Source organism: Gigantopelta aegis, chromosome 7, assembly GCF_016097555.1.
Source record: "Gigantopelta aegis isolate Gae_Host chromosome 7, Gae_host_genome, whole genome shotgun sequence".
Taxonomy (NCBI): domain Eukaryota; kingdom Metazoa; phylum Mollusca; class Gastropoda; order Neomphalida; family Peltospiridae; genus Gigantopelta; species Gigantopelta aegis.
The window spans coordinates 46185284-46197633 of record NC_054705.1 but is presented as its reverse complement, the minus strand read 5'-3'; positions in this window follow the sequence as shown (position 1 = coordinate 46197633).

The following is a 12350-nucleotide window of genomic DNA, read 5'->3' as shown; positions in this document are numbered from 1 at the left end:
CATGAGGGTGGTGTGTGTGGGAGGGGTATCTAGAGGGTTAACATGAGGGTGGTGTGTGTGGGAGGGGTATCTAGAGGGTTAACATGAGGGTGGTGTGTGTGGGAGGGGTATCTAGAGGGTTAACATGAGGGTGGTGTGTGTGGGAGGGGTATCTAGAGGGTTAACATGAGGGTGGTGTGTGTGGGAGGGGTATCTAGAGGGTTAACATGAGGGTGGTGTGTGTGGGATCTAGAGGGTTAACATGAGGGTGGTGTGTGTGGGAGGGGTATCTAGAGGGTTAACATGAGGGTGGTGTGTGTGGGAGGGGTATCTAGAGGGTTAACATGAGGGTGGTGTGTGTGGGAGGGGTATCTAGAGGGTTAACATGAGGGTGGTGTGTGTGGGAGGGGTATCTAGAGGGTTAACATGAGGGTGGTGTGTGTGGGAGGGGTATCTAGAGGGTTAACATGAGGGTGGTGTGTGTGGGAGGGGTATCTAGAGGGTTAACATGAGGGTGGTGGGAGGGGTATCTAGAGGGTTAACATGAGGGTGGTGTGTGGGGAGGGGTATCTAGAGGGTTAACATGAGGGTGGTGTGTGTGGGAGGGGTATCTAGAGGGTTAACATGAGGGTGGTGTGTGTGGGAGGGGTATCTAGAGGGTTAACATGAGGGTGGTGTGTGTGGGAGGGGTATCTAGAGGGTATAACATGAGGGTGGTGTGTGTGGGAGGGGTATCTAGAGGGTTAACATGAGGGTGGTGTGTGTGGGAGGGGTATCTAGAGGGTTAACATGAGGGTGGTGTGTGTGGGAGGGGTATCTAGAGGGTTAACATGAGGGTGGTGTGTGTGGGAGGGGTATCTAGAGGGTTAACATGAGGGTGGTGTGTGTGGGAGGGGTATTCATGTTGTATGGATCGATCTGTGTAGGTAGACATGTGAGGGTAACGTAACACAGTCACTAACGTCAGTTCTAGGGGTGGGGGTTGTTTACTTGGTGGGAGTAACGTAACACAGTCACTGACGTCAGTTCTAGGGGTGGGGGTTGTTTACTTGGTGGGAGTAACGTAACACAGTCACTGACGTCAGTTCTAGGGGTGGGGGTTGTTTACTTGGTGGGAGTAACGTAACACAGTCACTGACGTCAGTTCTAGGGGTGGGGGTTGTTTACTTGGTGGGAGTAACGTAACACAGTCACTGACGTCAGTTCTAGGGGTGGGGGTTGTTTACTTGGTGGGAGTAACGTAACACAGTCACTAACGTCAGTTCTAGGGGTGGGGGTTGTTTACTTGGTGGGAGTAACGCAACACAGTCACTGACGTCAGTTCTAGGGGTGGGGGTTGTGTACTTGTTGGTGGGGGTTTTACTTTGGTGGGGGGTTGTTTACTTGTTTGGTGGTGAGGCTTGTTTACTTGTTTCCCCTTCTACTTCTTACTACTTCTTCTTTCTTCTTTCTTCTTTACCTTACACTGGTTTCTCTCTTGTCTTACCCCTTGGTGGGGGTTGTTTACTTCCCCCATCCTCCCCCCCCACCTCTATTTTTGTGGTCTCCCCCATTACTTTGGTCCCTCCCCCTTCTTTCCTTACCCCCTTCCCTCTTCCCCCCTTGTTTACTGTCCTCCTTCCCTCTTCACAACCTTTGCTTCCCTTCCCCTCTCCCTCCTTCATTTTTTTCCTCTTCCCCCTCCTTCCCCCTATCTTCTTTTCTCCCCCCCTACTTCCTTCCCTTTCCCTCCATCCTCTTCTTCTCTTTTCCTACCCCTTCTTTCCTTCTATTCCTCTTCTTCTCTTTTCTTTTTTCTCCTCTCTTCCCTTTCTTTACCCCCCTTATCCTTCCCTCCCCCTCCCTTTAATACTTTTTCTACTTTTCTTCCCTAACTCCCTCCTCCTCTTTTCTTCCTTCTTCTTCCTTTCTACTTCTACTTCTTCTTCTTCTTCCCCTCTTTCCTTCTTTTCTTCTACTCCTTCTCTCCTCTTTTTCCCTCTTCTTTTTCATCTTCCTCCTCTTCTACTTCCCCTTCTCCCCCCCTTTCCCTTCCCTTTTACTTCCCTCCATCTACTCCTCTCCCTTTCCTTCTCCCTCCTTCCCCTTCTTCTTCCCTTCACCTCCCTTTTTATACCTCCCTTCCCCCTCTTCTTCTTCCCTCCCCTTCTTCTTCTTCTTCTCTTACCCCTTTCCCCTCTCTACTTCTTCCTACTCTCTTATCCCCCTTCCCTCGTTCTCCTCCTCTATTCCCCCTCTTTCTCTCTCCCCCACTTTACTTCCCCCCCTTCCCCTCTATTTCTTCTTCCCACTTTTCTTCTTCCTCTCTTTCACCTCTCTTCTTCCCCTTTCTCTTCTCCTTCTTTCTTCATTTCTTTCATCCTCTTCTCTTTTTTTTTTTCTTCTTTTCTTCTTACTCCCCCTTCTTCTTCTCCTTTTTTCTTACTTCTTCTTCCTCCCCTTCACTCCTCTTTTCTATCTCTTCCTCCCTTCCTCTTCTTCTTCTTCTCCCCTCCTTCATTCCTCTTCTTCCCCTCTCCCCCTTCCTTCTATTCCATCTTCTTTTTCTTACTTCCTCTTTTTTTTTCCTTTCCTCTTCTATCTTCTCCTCTCCTTCCCTTTTCTCCCCCCTTCCCCCTTCTACTTCTTTCTTCTTTTTCTACCTTCTCTCTCTTCCCTTTTTACTCTTCTTCTTCTTTTTTTTCTTCCCTCTCACCCCCTCTCCTTTTTCTTCCTTCTTCTATTCCTTCTTCTTCTTTCTTCGCCTTCTTCTTCTTCCTTCTCTCCTTCTTCTTCCCTTCTTCTTCTTCTTTTTACCCCTTCTCCTTCTTCTCTTTATCCTTTCTTCTCCCCGTTCTTACTCTCTTGTTTATCTCCTTACCCCTTCTTTTCCCTCCTCCCTCCTCCCTTCCCCTCTTCCTCTTCTTCTTCTTCTCCCACACTCCTTTTCTTCTTCTTTTCCTTTTTATCCTCTTCCCCCCTTCTTTCTCTCTTTTCCCCCTTTCTTTTCTCCCCACCTTTCTTCTCCCTCCTTCATCCTTTCCCTTCCCCTCTCTTTCTCCTCCTCTTCTTCCCTCCCCACTTTTTCCCTTCCTTCTCTTTCCCTTTTCTTTTTTCTTCCCCCCTCTTCTATTACTCCTTCTCCCCCTTCTCCCTTTCCTTCTCCTCTCTCCTTCTTCTTTCCCCCACTTCTTCCTTTCTTCTCCCTTTCCCCCCTTCCCCTTCTTCTTCCCCTCTTTCTCCTTCTTTTTCTTCTCCTTCTCTTTTTTCCCCCTCCTCTTTCCTTTCTCTTCCTCTCCTCCTTCCTCTCCCTTCCCCCTCTTCCTTCTCCTTCCCTTCTTTTTCCCTCCCCCTCTTTTTTCCTTCTCCCCTTCCCTCTTCCCCCTTTCCCCTCCTTTATTTCCTCTCCTATACTCCTCCCCTCCCTTTCCTCCCCCTTCCATCCTCTTACTCAGCTCCCCCTTGCCTCTTCTCCCAGTTCTGCATCTCAACTACTCCTCCTTTCCTCCCCTTTTCTTCTTTCCCTCCTTTCGTTAGTTGCTCTTTTTTCCCTAATACTACTTTTTCTTTTTCTCCTTCTTTCCCTTCCCTTCCCTTCCTCTTTCCTTCTTCCCCGCCCTTTCCCCCGCTCCTTCTTCTCTCCCCTTTCCCCTCTTCCCCTCTCTTTTCTCCTTTTCCTCCTCCCCTACTCCTTTCCTTTTTCCCCCTTCTTCCTTCCTGTCCCCTCCTTCCTTTTTTCCTTTCCCCCTTCCTTCCCCCCCCTTCTTCCCCTCCTTTCCCTATCCTCCCTCCTTTCCCCCTCCCTTTTTTCCCCTTTTCCTTCTCTGCCCTCTTCTTCTCTCCCTGCCTTCTTTTCCATCCTTTCTTTTTCCTCCCTTTCTCTTCCCTCCTCCCCCTTCTTCCCTTCTTTCTACTTTCTTCCTTTTTATATTTCTTCTTTTTCCCCTCCTCCCTTTCTCTCCCTCTCTTTTCTCCCCTTCTCTCTCCTTCCTTTTTCCTACTATCTTCTCCCTCTCCCCTTTTCTTCCCCTCCCCTACTTCTCCCCTCTCCCCCCTTTTCTTCCCTTTTTCTTCCTTCTTTTCTCTCCCTCCCTCTCCTCCCCTCCCCCTTTCTTTTTCCTTTCTCCCCCTCCTCCTTCCTCCCCCTCTACTCTCCTCCTTTCTTTCCCCCCCCTCCTCCCCTCCTCCCTCCAGTCTCTATTCCCCTTTCCCCTTCTTCCTTCCTTTTCCCCCCTACCTTCCTTCTCTTTTCTCCCCCCCTCTCCATACTTTCCCTTCTCCTCCCCTTCTTTCCCTCCTTCTCTTTCTCCATCCCCTTCTGGCTTCCCCTCTCCCTTTTTCCTCGTCATATTTCTCTCCCCCCCTCCTCTCTTCCTCCCCCCCCCCCTTATTTTTTCTCTCCCCTTCCCCTCTCTCCCCCTCCCTTCCTTTCCCCCTCCCCCCCTCTCCCCTTTCCCCCCCTCCCCCTTTCTTCTCCCTTTTCTCCCCTCCTCCCCCCTCCTTCCCCTCTTATACCCTGTCCCCCTCCCCCCCTCCCCCCCCCCCCTTCTCCTCCCCCTCCCCCCTCTCCCTCCTCACTTCCCCCCCCCCCCTTCCCCCCCCTCCCCTCCCTTCCCCTCTCCTCCTCTCCCCCCCCCCCGTTTCCCCCCTCTCTCCTTCCTACTCCCCCCCCTCTCCCTCCTCAATTCCTCCCCTCCCTCTCCCCCCCCTCCTTCCCCCTCCCCCTCCTCTTCCTTCCCTCCCTCCCCCCACCCACCTCCTCCTCCCTCCCTCCTCTCCTCCCTATCTTCCATCCCCTACCTTCTTTTTCACCCTTCTTCCCCCCTTTCCCTCTCTTTTCCTCCTCCCTCCCTTTCCCATCCTCTCCCCATTCTTCTCCTCTTTTCTTCCCTTCTTCTTCCCTAGTCCCCCCCTTCCTTCCCTTCCCCTCCTTTCTTCCTCCCCTACTTCTTCTTCTTCCCCCTTACTCTCCTACTTCTTCTTTCTCCCCCTTTTCTCCTCTCTCCCCTCCTTCTTTCCCCTCTCCTCTCTCCTCCTTTTTCTTCTCTCTCTCCCCCCCCTTCCTTCCCCTCTTCCTCCTCTTCCCCCCCCTCCCTCTTCTCTCTCTCCTATACCCTCTCCTTCTATCTCCCCTATCTTCATCCTCCTCTTTCCCTCCTCCCCTCTTCTCTTCCTTTCTCCCTTCTTCTCATCTTATCCCTCTCCAACCCCTCCCCATCCTCTTCCCCTCCTTTCTTCCCCCCCTTCTTCCTTTCCTTCCTTTCAACTCCCCTCTTGATCCTATCTTTTTCTCTCTTCCCTCTCCTTTTCCCTTCCTCTCCTCCCCTTTTCTTCCTTTCCCTCCTTCCCCTTCTCTTCCTCCTCTTTATTCCTCCCTCTTCTTCTTTTTTCCCCCTCCCCCCTCTCTTTTCTTTCTTTTCTTTTTCTCCCTCTCTCTTCTTCTTCCTCTTCTCCCATTCCTCCTCCCTCCCCCCTCCCCCTTCCTCCCCTTCTTTTCTTCTTTTCTCTCTCCCTCTTTCTATTCTTCTTCTTCCCCTCTTCTTCCTCCTTCCTTACCCTTCTTTTTGTCTTTTCCTTTCTTTACCCTTCTCTTTTCCCCTCTCCTCTTCTCCTTTCTCTCCCTTTTTCTTCCCTTTCCCCTTTTCCCTTCCCCTTCTATTCCTCCCTCCCCTTTACTTCTTCCCCCATCTTTCCTTCTTTTACTTCTCCTTCTCTCTCACCCCCCCATTTTTTTTCTCCCTCTTCTCCTCTCTTTTCCTTTTCCCCCCCTTCTTTTCCTACCCCTTCTCCTTCCCTTTCCCCCTACCTTTCTTTCTTCTCTTTCTTCCTCCCCCCTTTTTATTCCCTTCTTCCTTCTACCTCTTCTCCGTCCTTTTCTAGTATCTTCTCCCTTTTTCCCTCACCTTCCACTCTTCTTCTTTTTCCTCCTACCCTCTTTTCCCTTACCTTTCCCCTACTTTCCTCTTCCCCCTTCCTCTTCTCCTCCCTTCTTCTTCCCTCTTTCCATTCTTCCTTACCCTCTACTTCTCCCTTTCTACTTCTTCTCCCCTTCTTCTCCTTCTACTTCTTCTTCTTCTTCTTCCTTACTTCCCCTTCTTCCTACCTCTACTACTTTTCCATCTTCTTCTTCTTTACTTCCTTCTTCATTCTTTCTCCTTCTTTACTTTCCTTCTTCTTCCCTTTCTTCTCTTATTCCTCTTCTCTCCCCCTTCTTCCCTTCTACTTCTTCTCCTACCTCCCTTCTTCTTCTTCTTCCACTTCTTCTTCTTCTTCCCTCCTTTCTTCTCTCCTTCTCTCCCTTCTACTTCTTACTCTTCCCCCCCTTCTTCTTCTTCTCCCCCTTCTTACTCCTCTTCCCTTTCCCTTCTTCTTCCCTCCCCTTCTTCCTTCTTCTTCTTCTCTTACTTCTACTACTTCTTCTACTTCTTCTTTTTCTTCTTCCACTTCTTCTTCTTCTACTTCTACTACTTCTACTACTTCTTCTACTTCTTCTTTTTCTTCTTCCACTTCTTCTTCTTCTACTTCTTCTCCTTCTTCTTCTTCTTCTTCTACTTCTTCTCCTTCTTCTTCTTCTTCTCCTTCTTCTACTTCTTCTTCTTCTTCTTCTTCTCCTTCTTCTTCTTCTTCTTCTTCTTCTCCTTCTTCTACTTCTTCTTCTTCTTCTTCTCCTTCTTCTCCTTCTTCTACTTCTTCTTCTTCTCCTCTTCTTTCTCCTTCTTCTACTTCTTCTTCTTCTTCTTCTTCTTCTTCTTCTTCTTCTTCTTCTACTTCTTCTCCTTCTTCTTCTTCTTCTCCTTCTTTCCTTCTTCTTCTTCTTCTTCTCTTCTTATTCTTTTTCCTACTTTCTTATTTTTGTTTTTGTGGGGTTTTATCATAGATTTTCTTTCTTTTATTTAAATATTTTAATCACTTTAAAATAATATTGTGTCGGTATTTATAGTGATTTTTTATGTTTTTCAGACAGACAAACGAATAGGCAGGCTTTTAAGCAGAGAGAGAGAGAGAGAGAGAGAGAGAGAGAGAGAGAGAGAGAGAGAGAGAGAGAGAGAGAGAGAGAGAGAGAGAGAGAGAGAGAGAGAGAGAGAGAGAGAGAGAGAGAGAGAGAGAGAGAGAGAGAGAGAGAGAGAGAGAGAGAGAGAGAGAGAGAGAGAGAGAGAAATTATGGACAAATGAGTGAGATGGATAGAGAGAGAGAGAAACGGAAAGAGATATAGAGACAGAAGCAGAGAGTCAGACAGGCAGAGAGATTTTAAATATACTTTTGAGATCTACTGATCAAGACACCGTGTTTAAAATAATTGATACAAATGTCTGTGTACAAACGCGTGGATTAAAGATTTACTTTTATCAATATCACACTCGTGTAAACTCGTGTAAACTCGTGACACCATAGCTGTAATTTGCTTTCATCCTGAAACACCCCATTGTGGAATGCATAAACGTATCTGGTAATTTAACACAAACCTTGCGAGCAGATTTGTCACAAGACAGAAAAAACCTACCTGCACTATCTGCGCTGTTAATGATTAATAACATGATAAAATGAGATTAAACCTTTTGGAAATCAAATCCTTAGAAATTAGTATTAATGTCCCCAGCGAGTACATTTAGGTTTTCTCTTGTTTGTAAATGTGGGATAGAGAGATAGGAAAACACGCCTATTTTACTCCAAACCACGCCCAGAAATCGTAGAACAACGATAACTCTACGCGGAACCAAAAAAAAAAAAAAAAATGACGAAATAAAAAAAATTTAAAAAAAAAAAAAAAAAGAGGAAAAAGACTCCGTCAAACTGACATTATGTAACCAATATGTCTTATTCTTAGAAGAGATTTCTTTTTAACGAAATTTGCTGACCTTTTTCAGGCCCTCTATACAAAACTGTGCGCTAAAAACGCCAACTTTAGCTTTTCATTAATCCGATTTCAATTTGTTTTGGCCAGCATTCCTTCTGCTCCTGCGTTGTGGCGTCTCGCTATCGCAACGCCTGTCACTGTGAGCTGATTTATGCCAAGTTGATTCACTGTGGTGCAGAGGTGAGTTAATCAGGATTTAAAACCATTACGTTTTTTTTCCCATTCCAACCTCCAACGTTTTTAACGCTTTTTAGTTAACATTCGGGATGACTTAGTCACTCAGGTTACATTATATTTTTTTCCCATTCCAACCTGTTTTTATTTGACATTCAGATGGATCGGCCGTTCCAACCACCTGTCTTGCAAATGAATGAATAAGTCAGTAAGATACATTATGTTATTTCCCGTTCCAACCACCAATATTCCATACATCTATTATCTGTTATACAGATGAGATTACTCAGTGGACATGTTATATTCTCGTTCCAGCCAGTGCACCACGACTGGTATATCGTCTTCGTCGTCGTCTGCGTTCAAACACTGTTGGTTACGGCTCTTAATTTTGATGAGGATTAATATGTTCCTGATGAACTGTGTGGTGTTGATCAGTTCATATTTGGTTCCCCATAGCTTGTCTCTAAAGTGCATCGGTATTGGCCAAGAGCGTGTTCTCTCGGTGGTGTATGTAGGGCACCCTTGTAGTATGTGCTCTCGATCTTGTACTGGTAAATTAAAGTGCGTGGTGTGTATTATCCTGTCTGCGGAATCCTGTCAGTGTTTCCTTCCTAGAACTATAATTTATATCAGAATTACCAAATGTTTGACATCCAACAGCCGACGATTAATAAATCAATGTGCTCTAGTGGTGTCGTTAAACAAAACAAACTTCATCTGGAGACTACGTGTCAAAATTATCAAATGTTTGACATTCAGTTTGCTCTAGTGGTGTCGTTAAACAAAACAAACATGCTAGTGGGGTTTTTTAAATATTGTTTTAAACAATAGGTGCCCTTTTTAAAATAGTGCATTCTTGAATACTGTAGATGTCATTTCAAAACTTTGCACACCCTCCCTGCAGAAATCCTGCGTCCACAGATTTTAAGTAGCACTGGTTATAGGGCCTACAAATCCGGGTATTACAGGGAGATGACGCCGAGTTCACCCAGACAATAAACCTCAGTCTTGGTAAACAAACCATTTATCCCACAGATATATCTTACACCAGACAACAGTGGTGAACCTGGGGGGTTGCGCAGGGCGGAGGGGGCGATCAAGAATGGAAAATAAAGTTTGTTTTGTATAAAGATACCACCACATTAATTTATTTATTAATCGTCGGCTATTGTATGTCAAACACTTGGTATTTTTTTTACATATAATTTTAGAGAGGAAACTCGCTACATTTGTCTGTTAGTAGCAAGGGATGTTTTATATGCACCATCCCACAGACATGGTAGCACATACCACGGCCTTTGATATACCAGTCGTGGTGCACTGGCTAGGACGATGGGCCCACCGACAGGGATCGATCCTAGACTGACCGCGCATCAGGCGAGCAGTTTACCATTGGGCTCCGTCCCTGTCCCTAAATGAAAATTGTCCTTTGACTGCATATAATCGGTACCTCTTGCATTTTTATATTGATGTTGAAAAAATCAAAGGGTTTGTTTGTTTAACGACACCACTAGAGTGATGTGGTTCATCACTTCGTGGTTGGATTTACCATAGTTTGACACCAATAGCTAATGTATTTTTCATGTCGGGGTGTCTTTAAACATCTATTCCATCTATTCTATCTATCTATATAATCTATTACTAAATGTTTTGACTCCATTAATTAATGGCCAATAGACCTTTTGGTAATTTTAGTGAGTTTTGCTCACGGACGACTCGTGATACATGGAAATATCTTGCCGACGAAAATGCCAAAAAACTGTTTCCTAGCCCTTAAAGCCGCACACCCTAGTTCCATCCAGCTAAAATAAATTATAATTTGGTTAATCTACAAACCTGTAACACACTTAGATCACGTTTTTATCAAATGGAGTGAAAAAGCAGGTTTTATATCGATAAATACCATGTCCCAATTGCTTGAAATAATTTTGAAAGTTAGTATTCTGATGTCACCGGTAGATGTCGCTCGAAGCACAACAATGCCTACGTCACGACAAATTTCACAGAGTGCGCACAGACTTGGGGTGCGTTCTTTTCACCTCTCCTGGATATGTTCCAACTGTTCTGTCCTGGTTGTATCCCCTCTCCAGATATCGTAAGACTTAGCAAAATTATTGGTTTTAAGGGTTTGTAACGTTTTGTATTGAGATACTTACTTGTCTGAACTTTATTGTTACTGAAAATGTTCACGAACTGTGAAGAAAAATCTCACAAATGAACAACAACAAATCGGATGTTGATTGCGCGAACCGTGCACGAGAAAACAAACCGAACCAAAATGATAACGGTCACGTGGTATACCAACATCTGTGACGTTTACACAGGAAGATTCCCTCTAAAAATAGATTGGACCTCGCTTGCTTAACGGTTTTTTCTCGACAGCACGTCTTGTGAAAAAAATGCAAAAAATGCATTTCGTGGTTTTACAAACATCAGGATTACCAAAAAGCACTTCAGGTGAATGGAAATGTGTATTCTAAATAATAAAATGTAAGTAAAGTGCAATTTTATTTGTGAAAAATGGGGTTTAATAGCGAAAAACAACGCCGTAATGGTTAACAAATAGCCGTAACTAGGGTGTGTCCTTTTAATTAAATTATCTTAGAGTATACAATTATGTTGGTCATTCCTAGTTCTCCGCTAGTGTTATGCTGTGCGATGTCTATGGGTAGATCCACATCCCAGCTGCTTATGTGAAGAAAATAGAATCTGTTGGATTAACCGGTGTCTTCTCTAGTCTACATGTCACGTTTATGACATGATTGTCACCCGTCAACCTCCATTAAACAATGTGGGGTACTGTTAAATACACGTCCGTTTTAGTTTTACTTTGCAACCCCCACCCTCTCCCCCTGACACACACACACTCCCCTCCCGCTTCACTTCCTTAACCCCTATTTCCGGTAGTTTCAGCTGCACCCTATTGGATTGACGTGTTAATAACTACTGTTATTATCATCATAATATTATCGTTTTATTATCGCTGTTATCATCTTCTGATTATCGTCATTAGCAGGCCATTAGTGACGTCAATCATTACGTCATTAATTTAGGGTGGAATGTAGCTCAGTGGTAAGGTGCTCGGGCTGATGTGTGATCAGACGTAGGATCGATCGTCATCGGTGGACTCTTTTTATGACATGGAAACTTGAAATTTAAACTATACATCGCTATCGTTACCATTTGTGCCCAAAATTTTCGAAATGAAGGCAAAGGTATGTTACCAAATTTGGGCACAAACCTGTGACGAAAGTAACTGAATGTTTAGCTCCCATTTTGGGGATTTTCGAACGGTGTATTGGAAGGTCAAAGTTTGTTTTGTTTAACGACACCACTAGAGCACATTGATTAATTAATCATCGGCTATTGGATGTCAAACATTTGGTAATTCTGACTCGTAGTCATCAGAGAAAACCCGTTACATTTTCCCAAATTTATCAAGGGATCTTTTATATGCACTTTCCTACAGACAGGACAGCACGTACTACACACACATTTTGTTGTGATTTAGGGCCTAGCGTAGCCCAGTGGTAAAATGCTCCTCTGGGCTATTTCTCGCTCCCGCCAGTGCTCCACAATTGGTGAAACAAAGAAACAAATGTTTTATTTAACGACGCATTCAACACATTTTATTTACGGCTATATGGCGTCGAACATATGGTTAAGGACCACACATAGATATTGAGAGAGGAAACCCGCTGTCGCCACTTCATGGGCTACTCTTTTCGATTAGCAACCAGGGATCTTTTATATGCACCATCCCAAAGACAGAATAGGACATACCATGGCCTTTGATATACCAGTCGTGGTGCACTGGCTAGATCGAAAAACAGCCCAATGGGTCCACCGACAGGGATCGATCCTAGACCGACCACGCGTCAATCGAGCGCCTTACCACTCTGGAAAGCAAAGCAAATCAAATAAAGCAAAGCAAAACAAAACAAAACAATAGAAAACACAGCACATTCACAACAACACAACAAAACGAAACGAAATAAAAGCAAAAACAAAACAAACTGATGTGCAAGGCAACCTGGTCTATACATGCACATTACTCAACTGTGCAGCTACCCATATGGTATGTACCCCCCCCCCCCCCCCCCCCCCTCTCCCTCTTCCTACACGCATGAACATTTCAAGAAACAAACTTAAAATTGACCAATTGACTATTGACCGATGACTCTCAAGCTGTGTGTTTACTTAAATTGCGTTTCCGTGTTTCTGGATGTAGAGACGAATCGTCTTGTGAGGCTAGGAGAGGATTCTGTTTGTGTCACTTATTGGAAAAAAAACACAATCCCTCGTCCGCCGCATTTCGCCACGTGCCAGATATACACGTAGTGTTTGAAATCTTCCACTTTC